The 27,349-nt window shown below is 40.2% G+C and overlaps 1 protein-coding gene across 6 annotated transcripts in view; it reads right to left on the bottom strand.

Moving 5' to 3' along the window:
• TJP1 (tight junction protein 1) overlaps positions 1 to 27,349 on the bottom strand; it is a 166,848-nt gene that overhangs the window by 76,160 nt on the left and 63,339 nt on the right. The window lies entirely within an intron of this gene.

The following is a 27,349-nucleotide window of genomic DNA, read 5'->3' as shown; positions in this document are numbered from 1 at the left end:
TAAAGACACAAAGAGAAAACAACTCGGGAGATTTGATTTGGTTTAAGGTGGTGACTGCATAGCCTTAGCATTTCCTATAGCGCCATGAACTGCTGCCCGTGGCTTTGAAAAATAAACTCTTTCAAGTATTTTAGGCCAAGGGCTTTTAGTGGCTTCTACGAAGTAAGTGTTTATTTCGGCGCTAAGAGAAGCACTGCAAACCTTTTCTCTCCTTCCATTTAGGAAAAAGGCTTTTTAAAGATGTTATCTTACTTTTGGGAGGTGGGTGCCTAACCCGTGCAGGATGAGGCTCGCTCTGAAAATGGAGCTGGAGCTGTGACTCGAGCACGCTCTGGCTTTACCGCGACGGGACGGCTCACGCCACAGAAAGCCGAGCGCGTGCTCCCAAGTTTTGTAGGGCCAAGTCCTAAGTTAATCAAACCACTTCCAAAAGACTCGCCCACTGAAGTGCTTCAGTGAAAAGAGGGCACGCTCTGGGTGTTAGCCACACTGCTATGGTTTATTATGTTGATTACTTTACTCTTTAGATATTAGACTAGAGCAAAAGTTCCATGAATAATCAGATACATCAGCTTCCAGTGAAAGGACAGGAGGTGAGAAAAAATTCCAGACCAAAATTGGAGTATTTAGCACTCGCTTTGCAAACATTTCACGAGGCATAGATGACAGTAAAAGGCATGGTACTGGGGCCGTAACTTTCTGCAGTTGTGCTTTTTATGTGCTACCAGCTGCTTTTGTGCTCCACGCAATCTTCAGAAGTACTTAAATTCTCAAAAAGCGACAATAATTCAACGATCCAAATCAGTCCTCTACAAAGGAACGCCCTACCCAAAGCTCCCGTATGAGTTTTACATTTGTTCTCCTTTGAAAATAAACAAATTCATGTTCCAGGAAATAGCTGAAGCAAATTCCCAAGGCAGCAGTCCGAAATCGGGGGGGAAGAGCCAACTCCTCCACCATGGCGCGGAGAACGCGGCACTGCGGGGCAGAGTAAGCCCACGAGGACCTTCTCCCTCAGAGCAAACAGTGCCAGCCCTCTTCCTAGTACACGCCAGGGCAGCTTCAAAGCTCCAGTAACCTCTAGATTTAGTCAGCGCCATCCCTGACTTTCTGGCACCTGACTGCTCCCAGAGTACCCGAGTACCGTGGCTTGGCTCCCCTTTTCCCGCAGAGGCGCAGCGGCTGTGCTGAGTTTGGGAGGGGCTCATCCCCACGGGAGTTCTCCTGCGTTGCGGTACGGCCTTCTGCCAAAGCTCCTCTGCCGGCCCCTGCCATGAAAACATTTCTGCAGATTTTTTTATTTGTTAATTGCTAGACGTAACTAAGCCTTAGATATATTTTTCTAATCTATCTACACATGCAGAAGGCGGAATGTGACTTTTTTTAATGCCCGCATGCTTCATTGCCAGAGTCTACTGGTATTCACCAGAGAAGGCAGGAAGGAAAAGGCTGAGATCACAACAGGAAGGTGGGGGAAGATTTCAAGGTGTGGAGACGCACAAGAAGAAACTCCGGGGAGGGTGACCTGATAAAGAGTAGGGTAAAATAATCCCTCCCTTTCATCTGCCCCCCCTTGTATAAGAATAGTTCTGGGAAGGGTAGGCAATGCCTGCAGGCTGGGGGGGGGAGGATAGGCTGGGAACAAAGATGAAAGACCACAGAACAAGATGAAGCATATGGCAGGGGAATGAAAGAGGATGGCAGGGATGCAAACACAGAGAGGTGGAGATGGATCCCTAAAATAAGGGAGAAGGACCATGGGAAAGAAAAGTAGTTATTCGGGTTATTGGGAGAAAGATGGGGAACAAATAAAAAGGTTCAAGAAAAATACTAAGCAAAGAAAGTTCCAGCAAAGATGGACGTGCCATTTTTGTATCATCTTACACTGGATGAGAAAATGCCATCAATCCATACACTGAATTTGACAAGGAAGGAGACTATTTAACAAGGAAGGACTTCTATCTAGGGGTTTGAAACATCTGGCAGTGGATATAAAATGATCACAGATGATCTCTTGCCAGTCTGGGAGAGGACATACATAACTCTTGTAGCCCACAGAGACTAATGGGACTAGTTTGTTTCCTTCTTTCTTTCTTTCCTTCCTTCTCTCCATCTTTTTCCTTTTTTCCTGTTTTTTTCTTTGTTCCTTCCTTTCCTTCCCTCCTTCCCCACCTCCCTTCTCCTTCCTTCCAACAGTTATTTAAAACTCCATCTCTACTCTTGATATGAATTAGAAGAGCTAGAAATGCCATCTTATTCTATTAGCATTGGTAAAACGCACATATTTGTTGGTAGATACAAATTATTTTAATGAATGGTTTTGCTTGGTTTTAAACAAAGCAATAGCAGAAACCTGTTCCTGTCCTTTCAAATTCTTCCTTCGGGAGAACTTCTTCATCTCTTCATTAATAAATTGCTCACAAGCAAAGCTACCATCAACAGTACTGAGAATGCCAAATCAAATGTTGGTCAAATGTTGGCCGAATCAACTGAAAATAATTATATTAAGTGAAAGAAACCCTGAATGATACTTTTTTTTTTATTCTTAATAAAGTTTTAAAAAATTAATTTCTGAAATGAGTAAGTTATATTTTTTTTAAGACTGTCGGGATTCCAGTGTATTCATGTATTCCCTTCAAAAAGGCTTTAAGGAAACAGCAAATGTCTATGTATATACATACACATATTGATATATCGTGAGAGATATATACGTGTCAGTGTTTATGCATATATATGCCCTATATATATAGTACATTCAGTCAGATACAGATATATACCAAGCCCCATCTGTTAGCTGAAGGATCAGAATTTTAAATCATATTCCTCATACTGCCCTTTTAGGTCCTGAAAACAGGATGGCTTCCTCATGTTAAGAGAGAAAATTGTCTTAAAAGTCAACAGCTGAAGAAAAGCAAGTGCTTTACTCCTCCTGTAAATAAGTGCTACTGAGAGATGTCTAAAAGAATTATTATTCTATTTTCTTGGTAGGAAACCTATGGATAAAACTACTATTTAATCAGTATAGTTCAAACAATAACCCTAAATTGATTCAAAGGACACAGAAGGACAATCAGATGTGTGAATCCTTCTTTCTAACTGAAGGCACGTGTACCTATTACGCTGCAAGTACAGGAAGTCTATTCTCTACTTTGTGTTGACTTAACTTTTTAAGAAATGTTTTGACCACTTAAAGATGGGGAAGAAGGAAACTGCAGAACCACAGCCACTACTGAGACAACTTCCTGTGGGTTTTGTGGTGCGTGTGGCTCAGAAAGAGAACAATTCATGTAAGATCTTTCAGAGATATCAGATGGTTTTGCTGCCCTATGAGGTAGTCCTGGGATAGTTAGCTATAAATGTGCCTATATATTATCAACGATGTCAAGCAGTTTAGTCGATACTGTATGTTCTGTATTTGTAATGGCCACCTGATTTCAGCATTTCAGTAATGAAGAAAAAAGGGGAAGAGAAAATCAGAACTCACCATGTAAACCACAAGAGAAGAACGTCTCTGTTTCCACCTCAAGAAATAAGAAAGTGGTTTAAAGAAAGCTGTGGGAAATTCATGTCCTTAAAATTACACAGAATTTCAGTGTCTTGCTGAATCAAGTCCCTAGGGAAAAAATTAATGTAGTAATGATGTCTAGTAATGATACTTATCTTCCTCCCACTTCCACACAGTTAAAGCTTGCTTCCTGTACCTACTTCCTCCTTTAAAGGCTGTGTACCACTGTAGGTGCCTCTTCTACAAACACTGCAGATAATTGCTCAATGTTCAGTGAACAGAGTCTTCCAGGAACTGATTGCCTCTTACATATTGGAGCTGTTAGACAAAGACAAAATCCCAAACATCTGTACTTTATCTGTCATTAATAGGTTAAACCATACACCTCAAGTAGGCACCAGAGGCTGAATATGCCCTGAATGGGAATAAACCCAACCTGTTTTGCCAGTCAGCCTGTCTTAAACTCCTGCTGTTCTAAACTCATTGTTATTTCTTGTTTAACACCTTAAAGAAAAAAGTATTAGGTTTAACACAGTGCAAGGTTTTTCTGTTCAGTCAGAATATCACTTCAATTTTTAAGCAAACAGCAAGTGTACAAACAGAATTAAAAGTAGGTTGCAGTAGCAAAGCAAGATTATTTGCAGCCTTAAAATACTTAAAGAATTTATCACAATAGAGCTGAGGAGTAGTCTCTTTCGTTATTGTTTTGGGATAGCCTCATAAAAAAGACAACTCTTGTCTCCTTGGTTTGGACCAGGTCTTAGAGAATCACTGTTATCTGTATAATTCTGTGTAGTGACAAAATCTGAGACCACCGTTGAAGAAAATGTTATCCGTGAGTTTTAATCTTGGTTCACAACAGCAGAGCTAATTTATTACAGAAACATTATGTAAAACTATTCTACTTCCCATCTCGGACAGATGTTTTGTGGATGGGACTGTGTATTTAAATGCACTGCAGCTGATCAAGGCTGATTTTATTAAATGCTTCACTATAAGTAGCCACTGGATGTCCAAATGTCAGATATTCTGAATTGTTCTACTTTCTCCAGGTTTATTTGGTAGAGAGGGGACAGTAAAAATAATCAGACAGCTGTGGAACTTAAGCAGGTGTACATTCACTGCTAATGTGGTTCCAGTCTGATAAACAGTTACACCACAGACAAGCACCACACATGCTCCACTGATCTAGAATTCTTGTTTTTATTATTTTGCTTTCAGAGAGCATGACTAGCAGTTCATTCTTAAAAATGCTTGTCCAGACAACAAGCAACATGTACCAAAGATTAACTGCACAGGTAACTTTGATAAGTAAAAGTGAAGAATGAACACACATCAGGATAAAGATCTTCGTTACTTACAAACTGTAAGTGTTCTGGAAAGGCAGCCCAGGGACAGCTTAATAAAATTGATTGATTTAATTACCTTGCTGGCAAACAACTTTGCATTCAAAACCAGAAGTTCTCCAGGAACCCTTGCACAGTGACAAAACTGTTCTCTGAAACCCAAACAGAAATCCCCATGTATAAGGACAAATCAAGCTGGGAAGGAAAGGGGGTTGCAGAAGTGTGGTTTTCCAACCCAGATAATTTGGAAATGTGAGATCACTTCTCCAGTTTCTTAAGCATAAGTATCGCAGTTGCAATGAGTACCACAGGAAATTATCGTGACTTATTTTTGTTAATGAGGAGGGCATGCATATAGAACATGAAACTGTGTACTGAAAATCATTATATTCAAGACAAAAACACATACTGAAAATCGTTATACTGCTAACAAAGTTTATAGAGAATACTGCAAAAGCGTGAGCTCATTTGCTTCTTAATTCTTCATATAAGACAGACTTTCTTGCATAATTGCAAAAATGTAGAAACTTAAAATACTGGAATTTATAAACTGTAATCCATTTTTATTACCACTCAGCTTTTGACTTTTAGAATCTCAAGATTTATTTTTATCCTCTAGCCTTTCTTATTACAACTGGTACAAGACTCCATTTATTCTTTTAAAATTCATATGCACAAGTCCGTCAAGTCAAGGGACTAACAGTGTACTTAGAAGTAGGAAGACCAGATTACACCCAGTAATTCCAGTGTAATCTTTACCTTAGTTGGTAGCTCTGTCCTAGTAGCACCTGCTTTGTAAGAATGACTTGAGTAAGGTTTAGAGGAGGTAAGTAAGGGGATTAAGCTCCTGATGGTCACGCCCATAGGGTTATGAACCCTTTCCACCTTAGTATTTGCTTTTGTTTCTACCTCCAGATATTAAAAACAACTAAAAGAAAAGCACTTTAAAAAGATGGCTGTTTGTGTCAGTGGAAGAAACTCAAGTTATCTTATTTGTACACCCTGCAGCTTTCTGAACTATATATTATTAGATGATTATATTGCACAGTGGTGTCACCACTGGTCTGCGATGGTTTTTGGGGGGGGCTCCCTTTCAAAACCGTTAACATTCAAAAATATATTAAGCCTGAGACATGAATGTGTCAAATCTTGTTTTGCTACAAAATACTACAGTAGAACACAATTTTACGAGTTTTAACTCCATGTTTCAATAATTCAGCCTCCACCCTCAACAGATCTTACTTAAGACAAATTTATTGAGCATCACATACTTCCCATCTTAAAGTTAAGAGTGCTTTTCAGTCACTTTTATTCTGTAGCAACTAAGGAGACATCTGGTTATCCATGATATTACATATTCTATTCTAGCTGTGTCTGCAATCAATAGCAAAATTTAGCTCCCAGGGACAACATGCGGTTTTGCAGTATGCCCTGGTGGAGTATTTCATCTGTAACTGTTACAATGTAGTTAATACTAATCTTTTTAATTACATAAATAAAACCCATTACAAGTTTTTAAAATAAGTTTAAAAGTTTTCATTTTATGTAACAGTTTCACAATCACAATATACAAGAGAGGATAATAGAATAGGAAGTGCTTAATGTGGGAGGATATTGCATTATTTCCTGACTGTTGTTGTCAGGAAAGAAAAAACATGTCACAGGTTAGCTTTCGGGCTTTGGTATGTCACAGCACATGAAATCTGTGCACAATACACACTAACGTGATGGAAGCCCTACATTCCTCTAATGTTACTTGACCGCTCGTTTCTGCTCTTGCACCGTGCCACCACCTCCATAGCTGCATCAAGCTAACTCTGTATGGGGATAACTAAACTGAGAGTGGTTAAAAATTATCCTTGTAGCACAGAGGCAGGAATAAGAGGCCAAAGATGGGGACTTTTTAAGCTGGGTTTACTGGTGAAGATAACATGATTATGTATCTACGCTTACATGGCATTCACCTACACTTCAAGCACGTAGATCTCCTCAGTTGCAGATTTCCAAACTCGTGGACAAAAGGTAAAGTACAGAGGTAAGAGGTACAAAGGTAAGGCACCCATACCTCATCTGAACTAAGATTGCTTGCTTTACTCCTTGGATAATCACATTACATTTTTCAAGTGGTCCTGTAAGATATGCCACCATGCGTGTGCAAGAAATCCTTAGATGCACATTTTTTTAGTTTGGAGTTTTATATAGTATTGGCTGTATAGAGACTCAGTGAAGCCAGTTGTCACTGAATCGCTCAGAAGTCCTCAGGAAACATGCATGCTTTTTATACTTGGTCCCATTAACTGCAACCTGTAATACATTTTAGTTCAAGATTTACAGAGTAATATTGGATATGTTTAACACAGTAAACAAGAGGTTCAAAAACATGTGCAGTACTAAATGATAATTTTTTTATGAGTCATCACACTTCTTATACTGATACAGAGTCCAAACTTCACTTATTTCTCTCAGTCGATTAGATTCAGTCCAGCTCTCTAGGCATTTATACTGCAAACAGATCTGTAAACTGATTCATGATTGCCAAACCAGAAGTTCTTCAGAAACATTCACAGGTGACATCTGTCTCCAGGAAGGGGGGGGGGGCTTGATTCTGATCTTAGCTGAGTGCTGCTGATAACAACTGGTTGTGCATTTGCCTACTCAGAAAACATTAGCATTTGAGAAGATAAACGTACGTGACTAAGGATGTATCTTTACTTAAACTCCAACTTTAAGTCTGAGAAATATGCAGTCAGAAATTTTCCTGACTCTGCTGCATTACAAGAGAAACCTTCCTTGTTGTATAGGACCACATGCCACAACTTACATTATAGTGATGCCAAGAGGCTCTAATCAGAATGATGCTTTAATCTAGCTAAACATATACAGACAGGACAGAAAGATTCAAAGCAAAAATATTTACAGTGTAAAGCTAAGAGGGCAGACGCTGTATTTACCACACTTGGATGAGAGTTTCTCACATCTACATTTCTACATTTTCAGTAGCATAGGCTTCACAGAAAAGTGTGCATTATATCAATTTCATTAGCTAAATTTTTTCTTTACACACCTGTCAGTTTAATCCAGTGTGCAAGCTGAAAAACTGTAACTGCCATATCTTTTTTCAAATGTGTGAGATTTTAATACTTGTGAAAAGTGCTAAAACAAGAGCCTAGGGACTGAAATGGTTCTTGTTTTCAGACCAGGTAAAGCAAGGAGAAGCATTAAAGCAAGCTTCCCTGCGAAGACCAGTCAGTGTGGCTGTTTTCAGTCCCTTGATCCCTTTGCCTGAAAGCTTGTCCTTTATTTTCAATGCTATGCTTTGGTCTAATAAAAGATACAGCTTCTCCCCATAAATCTTGCTCCCTAACTAGCAAGTCTTTCTGAAAGCACTTTCAAAACTGGAGAAGTCAATTTTTTGCCAAGCATGAGAACTTTCGTGAGCCATATAACTCTTACTTCTTGTCTTGTTTTAAGATGAGTAAATATTATAATTGACAACAAGATGCTTGATACTGAAGCGATTTATACAGCTTCTTATGATAAATCTAACAAGTGTTTTGAAGAAGGTCTTCCACAGATACTTTATTTAGACTTATTTTCCCATACTTTCCAAAAGCTTCTCATTAGAAGGGGCAGCCCTCAAAACAGACTTTTTTTTTGTCTCCCGAAGACCCGACTGTAAATACAGAGGTTGAAATAAGCCCTATGACTATTGCTTGGCTATGTGTCATATTGACATTTCTCAGAACATCAAATACCTGCACTGCTGCTTTTTAGACATGCGCTGATTTCATATTACTTCTAAATGCTTCTATCATGGTAGCCATACTCTATTTTCACAACTGGGCATCTCTTTGTTTTCTGAATAATATATGCCAAGACCATGCAAAAAACAGAGCAAGCCTAGCCACTAAGTCACCACAGAAAGCATCCAAAAACATATTACTAGAAGAAACACCTTTTTTATACACTTTTCTTCCAGTACAGACTAGTTTTTTCTTTCCAGCCTACTTCTTTCCATTTCTGTAACTGTGTCAGGGCTCTGGCTGCACTAATAGGCCTTAATGGACCTGCCAAATTGATTATGAAGATAATTAATTGTTTCTCTTTAAAAGCCCTGTAATCTGGAGGCAGCAACAAGGGTTGACAGAGATTTACACAGCAGAGGGGAGAAGGGGAGGTGGAGGCCTTTTTCCCCATGAACACCAGAGTAGTTGCCGTAACTCACATGAACCCTCCTCTCTCTGTTCCCCAGCCAGAGCTGCATCATGAGCAGTTAACCCACTCATTATTCTTGGCACAGAAATACATTAGAGGGGTAATCACTGAACGCTTAGATCATTTGGGAAAATCAGTGAAATAATCTCTACCTACATAAGCATATTCAACAAGGATTACAAATCATGTACAATGTTTATTATATCTGCAAAGGCACAGGATAATATAGCAGTTGTTGCCCTCGTTATATTAAAAACAACAAATAAATTCTGAGCTTTGCAGAATCTTTGCTCATATATCTGCAGGGTCAGCTTTACCCATGCATGGTCATGAAAGGCCCAGAGACAAGGGTGTGAACAGCAATGCCTCCCTCCGGCAGCACAAGCCCCATCTTGTACAATCTGCTAGTGAGAGGCAGAAGAGCAATAAGGTGAATACGTCTTCAGAACATGCCATTGTGTTAGTACTTGATGATGCCACAATGCAAGTAATGAGATCTTATCAAAACGTGATTTAATGTCACGACTCAAGCTGGATGGTGAGCATGTGACCGTTGTTACTTGAATTACGAGTTTTGAAATTAAAATTTCATTATGTATCACATTTAATTTAAAAATTAGTATTTTGTGTCTAGGTGAACAGATTAGATTGTGTAACTGAAGGCTATCTACATCATAGCCTTTTTCATGCCACTGCAAAAATCATTCCAGTGGTCTCAAGGATAAGTTGACTGAGGTCTCCCAAACGTATGTGTTATATATGCAGATAAACAACTTCTTGGTTTTTAAAAACAATTATTTTCTGTCTTCCTGCTTGTCCTGAAAGGGCAAACACAGAGCTTACATGACCCTCCTCCAACTCCCCTTCCAAAAACCATGTCATGCCTCAACAGCAAGGATGGCCAGCGCTCCACCAGTACACTACTGCGTGGCAGTCGGGGACAGAGAAAGGAACTGCCCCAGTGAGGAGTACACCTGGGTACAATCTGCCCAGGTTGTACAATCAGTATGAATACAATCAGTATTCATATTATTCTTTAGACAGTATGAAAAACAGTATCCTACAGCCCCAGCATGTTCTCTGTTTTTAAAGAGGCGGTTCTTGTATTTGAAACCAAAATGAATTCAGCCAACATAAGCACTCCTTCATTAAAAGGCTTGTTGAATCTAAAGAAACAGAGATGCTTTAAAAAGTCACGCACCTGAAGTTGTTTGGGAGCAACTTCTTCGTTTATTCAGTGCGGGCAGTGAGCCGTGGGCTGCACACCCTTACACAAGCAGTCCCGCTGCTGCGCTGTCGGGGGGAGTCAGCTGAGAGACAGAGGGTGACGGTTCTGGTGTTCGCCCACCTTCTGCCTTGACCGGGGAAAAGGCAGCCTTCACCTCCGGCCAAGGACTCCGCCAACACCCTCCCAGCAGAGCCGGTCCCAGAGAGGACTCCGTGAGTCAGTGCGCTGCTTCTGGAGGCACCTTCACCACGCACCCGCTCTGACCTGCTCCACTCCCTTCGCCGTGCTCCATCTGCCCACCACAGCCCTCTTGCCCCGGGCAGGGCTTCTGCCGTGGAAACCTTCTCCAGGCTCCAGAGGAGCCCGACTTCCCTGCATTGCTAATATTTTTAGAAATGACCCTGTTGCTGCAATGCATTACGAGTGAAACAAATGCACCATTATATAACATTATTACAATTATATTGCCGTCTTTGCCTCGGAGAGACAGAAGCACGGCAGCTACTCAAGATTCTGCCACGTTAAGGGGCAGAAGACGGACCGCAGCCGGACACCGAGTGCATTGTATCTTGCATAAAAACAGAGGTGTAACAGAGCACTTGGACTGAGGATATCCCCTTATCCCATCAAAAAGTTATGCATATATAAATCTTGAATGACTTGCAGCATGAAAACAAATTGCTAGGCCGCCAGCTGAGATTTCAACTCGTTTTGAGCCTCTAATTACGCCCGAACAGCTCTTGAAAACACAGAAATCTGTTTCTGACTGCATAGCAAAGCATGGAATGGGCAAGACAAATATTGTAGTAACCTTCATAAGCAATCTGACAGTTACCGTGGAAACCCTCCTCTGCCCTTTCTCCTCTCTGGGGAAGTCGGTACTGATTATGAAAACATATTTAATGATACAATGCTCCAGAAATTGACCATTTTTTTTTTCTATTTTTAACATTTATTTCAATATTTTAAACAAATATTTAATTTGTGATGTTATCTTTCCATTTCCATTCTCTGCTATATGGAAGAAGTATTTAATAGACATACTTTGATGTAAGCACAGATTCTCAGACAGATAATTTTCTTCTGAACAAACTTGTTTCTGTAAATATAAATGCAATGCAAACGTAACTGGCACAGTCCTGTCTGTGGTAACAGCTGTGATTAAATCATACCTGCTTCTATTGTCAGGGATGTTTATTAACCTCCACTTTGCAACGAAAGGGCAAACAACTATGACTACACCCATATTTTAGCAGCGGCAGGATACAGATGTTAAATTCTGGACTGTATTAGCCTCACATCCCTCCAGCTCTGTAAATGGCCTCAAAGCCAGTCTTTTTCATTTTTCTTCTCTAGTTTTGCGGTTTCTTTATTAGGGATCATTTACTAGGCTCTTCATTTTTACTATGTTACATACCTGAAGAAAAAAAAGTGTAAAATACATAGCACGAAGCCTACTGCTTTTCAACATTCCTTTTCCAAGCATTTTCTGGGACCTCTTCAGAAGAAAGTACTCATTGTTGACAGAGAATTCTCTTGTATGACCTTAGTATTGTCACCTCTCCCTCACGGAGGAGGACCACTGAGACATAAACAGCACAAACACCTGGGTTTTACCACCCAGCTGCCACAGGCATGCTCGGTGGTGACCTTGGCTTAGTCACTTCACTTCTCTGTACATCAGTAAAACATCAATGGGGGCTATATGGCCAAATTAATAACTTGAAGCAGCTTTTTATGTGCTTTAGAAATTAACTGGTGGTACATAAGTACACAGTACTGCTGTAAAATTGTAATTGAAAAAGACAAAATTAAGCCAAATATTGGTAGCCATTCTTAAAAACTCATGCAATGTGCACATTCAGCCATTAATATTTTCATTTCATTTTTTCTCTCCTGACTATCTTACAAGTGCCTGTTACTTCAGCAAGGTAGCTTATTATAGCTTACTATGTACTGGCAAAGTATGGGAATTTGACAGATTGTTCTTAACAGAAAAGGCCACCTGTTGTCACTTTCTTCTACAGCATGACGTTTTTGCAGATGCAGACAGCCGGGGCTCTTTTGAAAGCTACATTACACTGCAAAGTGCAAACTTAATTTTAATTTCTTATCTTTTAATTTCTTCTGTCATCTCAATTTCCCCTTCAGCATTACAGCTGTGTAACCTCTACCCTTGGAGGTTTTCAAGATCAGACTGGCTACAGCCCTGAACAACCTGATCTGGCCTCAGACCTGACCCTGCTTTGAGAGGAGGTGGGAGCCCTCGTTAGGTCCCTTCTAACCCGAATTATTCCACAATCCTATGATTACTGCTTCTCCCTAGTGAAAATTAGAATTTCTCAGGGTTTTCACCTCTGTATTAGCTTGTTTTTACAATGGAATATTACTTTGATGTTCTGAACGTTTTCAACCTCCCTAACTAGCTTCCTGAAGTATTTTCCACCTCCAGAGGAGGTCACTTTTTCAAGCTTCTTAAGTAATAGCAGTGAGCTTTATTATACCTTTTCCCCCCCTTTCTACTGCCTGACAGGAGACATTACTGCCATTTAGCAAACAGTATGCTTTTACTTTTTTTGTTCCTTATTCCTTTCTCAGAGAGATACTATAAAAGTTATAAAAAGCAGGCCAGCTCTGCACGCACCTATATGAGAATTTCTCCTGTCTTTAAAAACTAATGTGAAAACAAAATAATTTACATACAAAACTTAGTAAAATGACTGCTGGAGTCAGGAACCAAAAGAGAAAAGCTAGAAAATTATCAACTACTACACAGTTGTTTTTACTTCCACCTTATCTATACTTAAATTTTTCAGCAAATTTCTGTTGTTATTTTATCTCCTTTAAGCAGCATTCAATAAGCAAACATAAATAATTTCAGTGTTTTTGCTTTTATGGATTAAGATCTGTAATGCTAGACCAAAATATCTTTTTTTTTTTTCCCCCCTTGCAAATATAAGCTGGTATAAATGGCTCCAGTGAGTAATTTTCCTTAAGGGCCACTACGTAAGTCTGGCATATTTTCTGACTATCCACATTACTGAAGGTTGCTTACAGCTTTGAGCAAAACTGTGAGAGTACTGCCGTCCTCATGATCAGGCATCCAAGGAGACAACTCTTTTTGATAAGTTACAGAAAAAAGGACTCTCTGTTTGCACGAACACTTGTACACTTCTCAGTTTCTTGCCAAAGCCTGTCCACACTTAAAGCTCCTGGTGGATTCCAGATATGCAAGCACAGCAATCCACCCATGATCAGTGAGTCACTGTTGCATGATTATCCCATGATTAAACCACTCTTGCTTCCTTTTGCTGTGGCCACTGCACATTGGAGCCTTTCCAAATAAGTCCACATCCTCCTGCTCAGAGATCTGTCGGTCTCTTCAGTACACCATGTTTGAGATTGTAGTAGCAAGGACGGTAGAACTGAGCACTACTGGAAGGCAATAAATCACGATGCCAAACTTAATAATTTCTATGATTATCTGTTCATCCTCTTACCCAGTTCATCCAGGACAATCAGCACCATTTTCCAGTTGTGACAAGCCACGTGGAGGAATCACTGTTAAGCCATTTTGGTGTCATGATAATGACTACAAAGAAGCCACTGCACATGTCAAAGATACAATGACTAGGGAATACAGGAGAATCAGCAAAAAGGTGATGCTAAAATGAGGGGCTGGAAGGTGGGAAATGGTTGTTTTGGGGACTGGAACATACCCAGATCTACTTTCATCTGTGTAAACTTAATCCACAGATCAAACTGAATTCAGTACAGTAATAAAAGTGGCAACAACAAAATACAGGCACAAGATGAGTTTTCTGGAAGAAGACTCAAACAACTGAAATAATCACATAAACAGTCTCTAAAACTCAGCCCCCTGTAGTGCTATGAAATAGCGGGCAGCAGAGAGGACTGACACGCACAGCAGTATTCCAGCTCTGCCTCGGAACCCCAGTTAACGGAGTCGGCCACAACTGTCTTTTGTTCCTTGTAAGATATCTGTGGCTCTTTGTTACATCCCACAAGATTTTTGTGCCTTAAAGACAAAAGCTCATCAGCCAGAGAGAGTTTTCCTCTACTGTTTTATGGAATGTTTCTGCTCTCTTTCATATGGTACCAAGAGGTATTTTCTCTGTGTATTGTGCACTGGTATCTACTATAACCTAGGCAGTGCAATAAGACGTCTGTTTCCTGAGAGTGTATTTTATTTTTTCTTTAGATGCTTGCAAAATGGTAGTGTCCTTAAAAGAACAACCCTATCATGCAGAGAACTGAAGGAAAACTCTAATTTAACTAAAGAGCCCTAAAGCTGCCTCAGTTCAGACTTGTTCCCAAGAGAACATTGCTGGGAGCCAACTACCGCCGCTTCCTTCTTTGCTTTCTGTTGCTGGCAAGACTGAATCTATTTTTTACTGACATGCCACTTATAATATGCTGTGAAATGCAGACAAAACGCAAAGAGAAATTGCAGGCTATCTTGATAAACATTTGACATCAGTTTCCAAAGCTTAGAAATAGTTTTGTGATGCTTTGAACTCAAGTAATGCAGGGATGATAATACAGCAGTCTAGCATTTTTGTGGTTTAGTTACACAGAAACATCAGGTGTGAGATGAACAGCTACCCTACAGGAAAGAGCCTGTTCTAGCATCTTTACATTCAGACTACTGTACATAGTGGCTCTTGATCAGCAGTTTGGCTGTGCTACTGACTTTCTGTGTAACTGCTCAGGTCACTTAATTTGCTCAGTTTGATCACCTATAAAGTAAAAATAAAATAGCTAAGTACCATTGTAAACCACTTCAAGATCTAGTGATGGATACATTATATAAATGCGATTTATTACAGTAAACATTTCTTTCCTACATTCACAATTTTCTTATCTGTCTCCAAACAGAATTTGAAATGTCTTGATAATACTTCATTGACATCCTTTACTTTGCAACTTTGATTTTAAACACGGCTGTCCTCCTTTGCTCAATCTACTTTCAGCCTTGTTCTCTCCAATGTTTCTCCTGATCCCCAGACAGGATTTGCTCTCTCATTTGTGCTGCTTCAGCAATCTCGAACTCTTGACTGCCTTTAACCTACTGAATCACTTCCTAACTTCACGTGATGCCTATAAACTTGCTCTTCACCTGAACCTGGAGATAAGCATTTCAATCACATTTCTCCACTCTAGCAAACTCACATGCTGGAATGAATTTTGCAAGATAGTAATTTTTGCTGCATTTCAAATCCAGCTTTTCTTTCACCATCTCTGTCATTTTCCTTTTGTCTTGCTAGGTAACTGCCTGCACTTACTTTGATAGAGTTTATACCCCTTTCTTTCTGTTTCTTTTTGTAAATAGTTTTGAGCAACAACAAAAATAATGTTATCTAAGGATGCAGGTACATTTATAAAATGTCACAAAACCACATTTTTGGCAATAATCCCAGAGCAAAACAAAGATATTTTGGGAAGGCCTCCATTTAAAAATAAATTCTATTCTATACCAGGGGTCCCTGTGCTTTTTCAGAGGAATGGGTTCTGTCATTCCTTACACACAGCTACTAGCACCTTACACACAGTAAGAACCTCATCAAAACCAGTTAAGAGTCACAGAGTTACAACACTGCCCTGTATCTACGTATCTTTCTTCATATTGCTCTGAGTGAGGCCTCCCGTCTGTTGCCAACATCCCTCTTCCCAGTTTGCAGTAGCACAGTAACCACAGTAATTACCTGAATGGAAAAAATTATCAGGATGCTATTTACTTCATTTTCAGTTGTCTTTTAAAGGAGTTAACAGCTGGACATAAAGGTAAGAGGCAGCAGCTGTTTTTTTCATGAAATGTAATAACAAGGAGAACATTACAGTAGCTCTGTGGAAGAATCAGTGGAGTTTGTTCACCAACTGCAGGAGTAGAATCAAAGAATTTCAAAGCTGTCCTTCCATTCCAGTCCTCTGCTGACCAGGTGACGCTGAATAACTAAAATTAAGTTTTTATCTGTCTGTATTTCTTTGGACAGATACTGCGCTTCATTTCTTCTGGAAGGTGCAGCCCAGGGGAAGGCAAAAATGTCTTTAAGTCATATCTGTATTGCCTGAATGCTGTCCACGCCTAGGGTTACGGCAGTTCCTTGTGTAAATTAGCAGAATGCTACAAGCATACTTCATCATGTCCTCAGTGGACCTCCTACAATGGGAGCTGGAGTGGGAAAAACACGGGCCTCCTAACATCAAGCATATCATGGGAATTCTCTCCTGGACTCGCAAGTCCTCCGAAATTCTCCATGTCACTGCAGCACACAGCAGGATGGGAGGAAACCAGACTCCCAGTTGAGGTAAGTGAAAAATAGAATCAACCCTTACCCCTCAATAAGACAATGTATTTCTTTGACTGACTGACTGTCAGAAGCAAGAAGGGCTACAAAAATTACACTCGTAACCTGAAAAATAAAACTCTCTGTAAGCTAAACCTGCACGGAGGCCAAGGCACTGGAAAAGTGCCGGAGGACCAGGCTGGCAACAGGGCACTGTATTGTGAATGCCAGGCTTCCACATCCTTCTGCATGTCTGCTGCTTGTGACAATGCTGTGGTCTTAGAAAAAATTCAGCTGCTGCCCAGTCCATTGTTCGGGACTGCTCTGTTATTTTGCTTAGAATAATACTAATTTTTTTAATGTTTCTACACCTGAAACAGCTCATACAAAATACTGATCTGGTACTGTACAGATACTTTCAGACATACACAGGAGACACTCTTAAAATCTATTTGTATCATCAGCCTCCATCATTTTATAGCCAAACAGTGCTGTTCTTCAGACTCAGTGCCATGTGGAATGAATGGATGCTGTATGTCGTATTACAGTGTTTCCAGATTTCCATTCTGCAGATGGTCATGGCATTTTTCGCGTGACTCCTACTGTTACACCAGAACCACATAAGTCATTTATAAGTAACTGATATGTCACAGCACCTTACAGCGCACTGTGCAGTATTCAAAGCTGAACAGACAATACAAAAGAAACATTAGTATGTCTCCTTGTTTTAATTTTATATAAAGCATATATGCATCCAGAAAAAACAGAAAAGTAGAACAAATATTGATGTGGTAGCTAGCACGTGAAAATGTCAGAACTTCCATTCAATATGACAATCTAAAATGCAACAGAATTACGAAGGACATGGCCACAGAAAATAAAAGGTTATTTTGTGGTGTGGTCCAGGCTCTGAAAATACTGTTAACCATTGATCTGACTTCACTTGTATGATTGGCAATTACTTTTGTTACTGGAGAAAGAGGAGTCTAGTTGATGAGAATGACCCTTCTGTCTTTGTTTTCCATTGTCTTTCTCCTTCCATTGGGCTAAATAGATATACACTTTATTTCTGTCTTTTCTTATGATAAGATGTAATAAAATAACTTTTTAAAAAATTAATAACAGGAGACATGGGTTGAAAAATACCTAGGAATACAAAGAAAATTGTATGGCTTCTGATGCTAAGAGAATATGGGGTGAAGAACCAGTCCTACCAGCTTTTAACCTCGAAGTATTCAACGTGTTATGCAGAATTCTCCACAACAAAAAATAACAAAACAGAAAAAAAAAGTTCCCACTGGTACCACAACTAAGCATTCAGGACACATGAATACCTGTTTTCTTTACATATTTTCTGTTTGCTTCCAAACATATTTCATTTCAATACAAAGCTTCATAATTAATTCTTTTTCTTTAGACTCCTAAGAAGGAAATTCAGGGGCTAATGTTTCAGGTGTCGGTATCCTAGGCATAAAAAGAGACAACTGCAGTGCCCCCTACTCTTTCCAGCTACAGCTGCTTGTGTAGCCTGGGTCAATCTCTGTAGCAGCAATAGCGTACTTCCATCTGAGAAGAAACTTATTAAAACATTTTTCTGAGCAACCATATCAAAACTGCTTCAGAGTGCAGGTGGAACAGACAGAACAACTACAACACAGAAACTGAATGCGAGTTTCCGACACCACTAAGACAGTAAGTGATCATCAAATTATAATTCAAATCCAAATTGGCAATATGTTCCCTTTAACAAGTCTGACACATCTCCACTGTGCCTTGGTACAAGAGCAACAGTCAGACATCAGAATATTTGATCTTGTTCTGGAAATGTGCTGGCATGCGAGTGCCAAACAATTCCAATTTGGCCAGAGCCTGGGCTCTGTGAACAAGGTGGGCAGTTTCAGAGTGGAACACAATCCCTGATGAGGCCAGTTCAAGGGAATCACTTAATAGTTGGAATGTCTTCGTTGCAACACAGCTTTCCTTTTGTGAAGCTAGTATCAAAGTATCAACAATTTTTTACTAATGTAAAAGAAGTGCTTGTTAACCAAATAAGGATCACTAAAAAGGGATAGATTTCTTGTCCTGCACATGAGCGATAAACTAAAAAGATTTGCTTTTACATTAGTCCAGTGATGCAGATCTTGCTTACAGAGCCCTGGGCATATAAAAATAAATTCACAGCTACAGTATAGGTTTAGTGTCAACACATCAGTGATCGTGGGGAAAGTGGATTTAAACTACCCATTTTGTCCCTGAAGTTTAGTCTCCAGCAGCATTCAGAAACAGATCAGCACAACTTAAATTAACTACATCGGTAAGAACCTTAACGGAGTTTCACAGGATCCGACAGAGTACAAACTCAAGAGAACAGACCTGAGCTGAAGTCTTGCTTTATCCTTTCCACCTCTGTGATGTAAACCTCAGCCAGAGCCTGGTGATGAAGGTAGCCGTGCCGCTTTTATGTCAATATGCTGGTTGGGGAATCTCTATGTAACTCGTTAAGCCAGTTCTGAGGTTGCAGTTGCCACCAAAGCACCCTGAATTAGCCAGTCCAATCGACTACAGCAACTGGATTATGCTGCTGAATATTACAAAAGGCTTTCCTTTTTTTTTTAATCCTGCTTATCAGTGAGGTCAATTAAGAATACAGCACTTCTGAACATTAATACAGGTAACAAAGTACAGATCTCTAGTAGCTCTGGCAGGTGGACTCGATGTCTTTAAAGAAAATTTGACATTGGTTTAAATGATGGAGACAGTTTGTAAAGAAACATGAAGAAGAGGGGAACATTCCTTTTTTATTATGTGAACTCCCACATGTGATGTCATGAAGAATTTGTGTGGGAACTTATTTACAAAACTGGGACTTACTGTCATTACACAGTGCTGAAGCAGAAAAAAAAAATTACCATGCTATAAGTCAAATGTCACAGCAGAATTTAATATGCTGGAATTCTTGGAAAGTGTTCTAATGCTTTCAGCTCAAATGGCGTACGCTGCTTTTTATAGCAAGGAATTTTAATTATTATTAGTTTCTGGCAATCCCCATAGTCTGCTGGCATTTTCTAACCCACAGAGATTAAAACCTGTAGAGAAACAGAAGGTGGTAGGAAAGGGAAGAATGCCTAATTGAAGTACTCAACATCTATTTATCCATGACTTACTAATGTAGATATGTGAGCAGCAGTTCAAGATCAAGACATTATTCCCATTTTCTCCCCAGATGTGCCATTATTAATCAAATGAATTCTCATAACAGCAAAAATAGGCCAGAAAGAAGTGGGGAAGTGACTGGATCACATAAAGAATGGCAGTGTAGTAGGCGGACTGAGGGAAGAGTAGCAAAACAGTTTGCCTAGAGAACAGAAAGAAATCCTGGAAAGGTGGTTGTTCCACCAAATCGTAGTACCAGGGGCCCATGGCACTTACATCTAAATTAGTCTTGGTGGATTTATGGGTAAACAAGATCCCGTTCTGCAGCGCTTTCAGTATGAAGACATGTTGACACTGCTGGGTTTCCAGTCTCTACCTCACTTCTTCCTCTTTTTACTTTTCTATCCATACGTTACCTCACAAGGCAAGTACAGCCTCAGTTCACCAGGTCTTGGGCTGTATTCACCGCAGCTGCCCCTCAGCTCTCTGCACTGACATGTCATTGTGGCTGCCACATAGCCATGAATGAAGAACATCGGGCTCAGACAATCCGGGGGCAATCCCACAGCTTCCTATTCCTCTGTCCTATGAGGCACGTCCTACACCCTTCCACCGAGATGCTGAATGGCATTTCACATCCTCCTGCCTACTGTTCAATCTTTTTCTCACGCTGCTCCAGACTTCAGCATGTACTTTCTGGCTTCAGACTGTTGACTAACTCTTTCTCAGCCACACTGAGGGTGTGACTCAGATTTGCTGCTAGTGGCAAGAACACACTCACATTTTGATGAATATCTGGAAGGAATACTTCAGACACTATAATTTTGACCATGGCAGCAAGGGAATTATTATAGCACCAACTAAGGCCAGCTTGTTCACTGTATGTATACAGCACTGAATTGTAGCAGAGGTGTGTATCAAAGGCATGAAGCAATGTTACCACAAGGCTCCATGCCTTCACCTGATGACTTGTTTGCTCTGAGCACAGAAGCCGGTTTCCCCAGTGATGCTCTTCACCAGAAGCCTTTTTTATTGGGGGAACAGAGGAAAGAGAATTTTGGGAAAGTTCCTGTGATGCGACAGTGACAGCAGCGTTTCTGTCCCAAGCAAACCCCGAGCAACAAATTGTCCCTCTGAACATTCAGGGAAAATATTCCGAAGACCTGTTCAGCACCAGATTGACAGGATGCCCTGTGCTCCCTTTCCTCACTCCAAACCACACTTCAAATATGAAAGAAAAAAAGGAGATGATGCTAGAAACTAATTAGCACTTCTTATTATATTTGTTATTGCTGATACAAGTTTTAGTATAAAGAGACAGCAATTTCCTGCTAGGTGGCTAAATTCACAGCTAGGAAGAATCCTGGTTCCCCTGCACTTTGGCATTTAATGAATTGTAGCAATGCAGTATTGTCTGTTAAGAAAAGGATTTGCTCAGTAGCCTTCTCCCCTTTACAGAGTACTCTCTGCACCTCCTCTGTTTCTACTTTTATGCTTTTCACAGTTTCCCTAAGAGGGAATACATTTGCATGAGAGAAATACCAACAGTTTCGCAGTATAGCAAATCCTTTAAGATTGGTAATATGTTACACACTATATGAATTGTATGCTATTCTGTTATATGCTGTATGAATAATAAGGCATGACACAACTTACAAAACTACTGTATTCAGAGATTTACATCTTATAAGTTTTATATAAAAGTAAAACTTTGATTTTTTTATGGAAGCTTCTTCAATGATTAACATTTATCAACGTCCAACAGTCAAAAGCTATCAGATGTCAGTGTTGTCCCTGTTAATCCTTCTCCCCTGGGAAATGTCTCAAGGATCTGTAGGCTGCTGTGCTAAGCTCCCCTTCGGCACACAGAATTCATCCAGATATCTGCAATGACAAAATTCCTACTAGATCATTTTTGTTCTTCTGTGAGGGACTAAACTCCTTGCCACTGAAGAGATCACTTTGTAGTTAGTAGTCAAACAAGCACTCATAACAACCTCTTATCAGTATTTCTCTAGGCCCTCCCCTACTTTCCCAAGTCTCCCTATAAACTTAATGCTTGAAATTTAGTTATACAACTGGAATTTTAGCTGACTGATTAGGTTAGATGATAAGGGAAACATTGGTCTTGCACATTGTTGTTTCTGCCACTTACTTTACTGTACTGCCATCACAGTACTTAAAATTTTCTTTGTAAAGGCTAAAGAATCTGCCTTCTGGACACAGAACAGCATCTCATTTACTCAGAAACAGTAAAATTGTCTCTTATGTGCTCTTTATCCTAGAAACAATCATGAAACCCAAGACGGTAACATATGGACTGTTATCAGGGCAATCACCTTGTCCTTCTCTAGCCTCGCTAGGCCAGGGCTATGTAGAACTCCACATCCATTTAAAGTTATTAAACTTTAATAATAAAGAAAACATGCCTGGATGTTCTCAGCTGTAAACTTTCTATTTGTCACCTGCTACTTCCAGGCAGATAAACTCACAGATGGGAGAGACTGCAGATCAGAAATTATAAACCTTGCAAGCACTGAGGTACAGAAATAGCATAGCAGAAATTCATTGTCTGCATTTCCCCCAGGCCTCAATAATGGCTAATTATTTTTTTTCTTTGCAGGCACTTCAACATCTGAAGGGCCACCCATTGTGCCCAGGAGCGCAAGCATAGTCGCTTTGCTGCAGAAAAAAGCAGAAGTGAGCAATCAGTCACATTAACTGAAGAAACGCAGAAGTGGGGTACCTAATTCAAAGAGCTACTACAAGTGTGGGAAGGACAGGAGCCGCGAGACTTCATATTCTTGAAACGATGGAAACTGAATACAGAATTTCTACAGATCACACGCAATGGGGAGCATCGCCAAGTCCCTGCGGGCACCAGTGACAGGCCAGCACCTGCACAGACACTGGGCATTCCCAGGGGCGGCTCGCTGGGCGACGTCCCCCGGGCGAGCATCTGCCAAGCCAGGCCCTGGCGTGGTAACTTTTACCAGCACAAGGGCATGTGCAGAGACAACGGCCCCCTCCTCCCCGAGGAATGCTGCCAGCCCCTGCCTGCTCCTCCCAGCTCCTCATCACCACCACCACCACCTCCGGCCATTCAGGACCGACATTGTTCCGTGTTCCCCCGGAGATGGAGAATGTGAGCAAGTGCAGAAGGCACATAAGCACCTGGCACGCGATCTGTACAAAACACTGCACCAAAATACTGCAAGAAAAGGCAGAAGGGCAAGAAAAATAAAAGGAGCAGACACTACTCCATTTAAGATGCCTGATTAAAAAAAAAAAAGAACTGACAGGTTGTGGGTTTCATTATATTTCAGTTTTAATTCCTTGTTGGCAGTAGCTAGTCTCATTTCATTGCCTTTAATTTCTCCTTGGGTCTATCTGCATGTTTAATACAGGTCTTCGTGCATGCTCAGGACTTGTTCACTTAATTGAGTGAAACTAGAAGCCACAGTTATGCCAAAAGGTTTTATTAGGATATTAAAGAATAATCAGCAATCTTTCCCCAACCTCTCCCCAGTTAGATTGCACAAAGATTTAGCTGATGTTTTATTTAAGGGCAGACATAATACACTGCCTATTGCAGTTCTTAAAATTAGTCAGACATGAGAACCTCTGCAAGTATAGGGCCTCCTCACTCAAGAAAATAAAGCAAAGCAGTTTGAAAACCTGTAACATCAGTACCACCGCTACAATGTACCCCAAGAAATTCCAGTCCACAAAGCTGTGCTTGTATTTACGACCTCTCCCGATGGGTCTACGTCACATACATGAAAAGCAGGAGAACGTAATACTCCTTGCCAACTGTGATCCTGTGCCAGTATTACACATTGGGGTATTTTTCACTTGTGTAAACTAGCTAAGAAATCCAGTTGTGTTCTCAGTCCATCCTAACTGCAATCCCTGTTTTCTAGGTATGTTGATACTATGCTCTATGATACATTTTTTAGTCACAGGTACACTACTTGCAACCCTGCTTCCAAATTATTGTGAAGGTAGAGCTCTCTCCTTCAGCCTTCTAAAAATGGACTTAACCCCCATTTAGCGGCTGAATAATTACTGGCTCCATGTTGTCTGGGGGCTGGCTTCAGGAGCAGGAAAAATTTGGCAGGATGCTCCACTGTCAGTTTTGGCTTTCCTCTTTGCACTTTCTCCCTTAAATCTACATATTCCTAATTGTTTTCCCTTTTCTTTTCCAATCCTTATTATACTTCATAGTCACCCGCTTCTTGCGTTATGCTCCCCTACTCTGAAATTCTCTTACCCAGTTAGCTTTAACTAATTTTAGGACTCAGCTTGCCTTGTGTTGCAGTCACTTAAGCAGAACAAAGAGCAAATTTAAGCAAGGAACTGAACTCTGAGGATGAGAAGCAGGATGGAGAAGGCCTGTGCTGATTTAGAAAAGGCAGTTTGGAAATCAGGAACAGAAAGCTCAGTTCGTATGTATCTAAATGACTTGAGCCTGGACTAGGGCATTTGATAATGGTGGCATCTTGCTCATGCTGCTCTGAACAGACTAACTGTGCAGTCCCTGTAGACCAAATCCCTGCTTTCAACAGAGCAAAGCAGCAAAGAGCTTCTAGCTTTAACAGTGGGCAAGACAATACACAAACCTCTCCACCACACTTTCCCTGATCAGCTCCCAACTTCACTGGAGGCTACCATTTTTAATTCCTTACACTTGAGTTAATTCCATGATTAAAAAGGGAAAACCAGGTGTCCTTGGCTATAGCTCAGCATTCCACCCGTACAAAAGTTCAAAAACAGTTGCAGAACAACGTTCAGACACAGACCAACAAAAAATTTCTAACATAGATTTACCAGACTGGAAATGTAGTTAAACCATGTGTGAACATTACTGCTCTCTATCAGACTTCAAGAACAGTTCACAGAGCCTAGAAATCATTTGTGTGTGGTCTTGTGTCCTGGTTTTGGCTAGGATAGAGTTAATGTTCTTAGTAGCTAGTACAGTGTGGTTTGGATTTAGCGTGAGAATAACCTTGTTGCTAAGTAGCACTTGTCCCAAGTGAAGGATTTTTCAGTTTCCCATGCTCTGCCAGCAAGCAGGTATACAAGAAGCTGGGAGGGAGCATAGCCAGGACAGCTGACCTAAACTAACCAGAGGGATATTCCACACCATAGAACATCATGCTCAGTATAAACTGGGGGAGTTGGCCAGGAGGGGCGGATCACTGCTCGGGCATCCGTCAGTAGGTGGTGAGCAATTGCACTGTGCATCACTTGTCTCTTCTTGGGTTTTATTTCTCTCTCTTTTTTTTTTGTTTATATTCCTTCTCATTACTATTATTATTATTATATTTATTATTGTCATTATTATATTTTATTTACTTTCATTATTAAACCATTCTTATGTCAACTCACGAGTTTTACTTCTTTTTTTCCATTCTCTCTCCCTTCCCACTGGGAGCGGGGAGGAGTGAGCGAGTGGCTGGGTGGTGCCTAGTTGCTGGCTGGGGTTAAACCGTGACATCTTGAAATTAAACACTGCCTTCAGTCACCTTCACCATGCAGAATTTTCCTCTGTTCACACACAGACACATTTCTCAAAGGATGCTTCTGGAGAAGTTTTTGCTCTAATATCTGATGTCATTTCGAATACAGTTCGCCTTTACGATGACCTTTTTTTTTTTACACTACACTTCAAAGACACCCACCTAGTTGGGATATATCGATGGTTTGTGTACATGCCTGGCGTGAACTCGTATCTGAAAGCAGTAAAACTTTATCATTCTGCTGAAATGTTTCCGACCTGTCCTCTGCCTGCCAAAATATAACCCTTGAATGCAGACTCCATATGACTTGCCCCTCAACTGTAGATCCTGTCAACTTGCATTATCCATGGTAACAATAATATTTAAGAAATACCCTCTAGCAAAAAGCTTACACTGTTTTTTTAGCTTGAGCAGAATAAATAGCAGATATCAACAGTACCACAAACATATCTTAATTCTGATAAACACCTCAAAGTAGAATATTGTTTTTATAATTCCTTAAACCTATTAATAGTTTACATCACATCCTTTACATTCATCTAAAAATCATATTTTTAATATTAAAATAATCTTGTGCTTAGTAGCAGCAAGTTGTAGGAAGAAAATTAATGGAAATAAAAAAGGTAAACAGTACTGAAGGGCTATTTCTTCTGTCATCAAAGTACAGTTAATATTTTTTTATTTCATCTTAAATAAATACATCTTAAAACTGTCACTGCCAACTTTCAATTTACTAAGGAAAATCTGCACACAAATCTCTATAACCGAAATTAAAAAGTGATTCATATGTTTTAATGACAAAGAGAACAAATTGCAACCTGGAAGGACACTGGAAATACACAATGTTAATTGATTATCACACCAAACTGATCTTTCCAGATGAAGTATAAGCAAGATCTGACAAATGTATCTCCTAACAGCCTCCAGTGAAATGATGACAACATGACTACATTGCTTCCTCTTACAAGCTCGTTTACAATATGCTTTGCTGATGATATTTAAACAATAGCAAGTGCCAAATGGGATTGGCAATGCTGATCATACTAATCAGTCATCTTGTTCAAAATAAGAAAGTGTCTGTTCATTATTTTTCTAGGTTTCCTAAGAAAACAAACTTGTTTTATCATCTTCTCTATCTGCTATCTCTGCCAGTAGACATGCTGAAGAATACCAAGGACAGGGTGGCTGTGAATAGTTAACAATTCAGAGGCTATCTTTATGGGGAAAGATATGGCAGTAAGAGGTGTAGGGCATCAGGCACCAACAGAAAATCACAGATCAGTATTTCTGCTGCTCAAGGAGAAGCTTTTTTTCAGCTGTCAAATTTTGGAGAATATTTTGTTTTTCTACACTCTTCTAGGGCCAATACTCCCCCCCCCCCCCCCCCCAATATATTTTTCAGCTCTTTTCCAAAACTGAGACAAATTGAAGTAAACACCTACACACAAATGCAAACAAAACTGAAGGAGCGAAGAATTGTCCTATTCAGGAACCCTACTACAGGTTTCACTTGTTTCTGCTGCAAAGGATATAATCCAGTTCTAATACTGAAAGAGATGTAGAATGAGAACTGATATTTTAACTGGCAGCAGAGGAAAATTACTTTATCTGCATACAGATAATGTGGAATCAATTTTGTACCATATAGCGTCAAATGACAGGCAAAGTTCCTCATCGAAAGTCTGACATCACTACCTTTAAAGTAAAATCCAGCTTCAGATGGGAGCACATGTACTTTGGAAAGTCAACATTAAGTTTACTTGTATGCTAGCCAAAATAGGTCCCCATACACAATCTGTTCTAACTAAAGCTAGAACTAATTTCTGCCTGACTATGTGCGTGGGTCCCTTGCTGGGCCAGGCAGCAAGAGCCATACGCTTGTGATCCACACCCTTAAATACCTCTCCAGAGCACCAGCCAGGAAAGTACAGCACACAGCCACTATAAACACTGTATTTCATATCATTTGGAAGCAGCACAAGCTCACTTGCCTCCCATATTCTTGCACGGGGCCATGAATTTCCTGGCATGCTCTAATATATAACATTCTCCACAGAGTGGTCCATGACATC

The sequence above is a fragment of the Buteo buteo genome, chromosome 13 (genome assembly GCF_964188355.1).
Source record: "Buteo buteo chromosome 13, bButBut1.hap1.1, whole genome shotgun sequence".
NCBI classification, from domain to species: Eukaryota; Metazoa; Chordata; class Aves; order Accipitriformes; family Accipitridae; genus Buteo; species Buteo buteo.
This window is presented reverse-complemented; position numbering and strand designations above follow the sequence as displayed.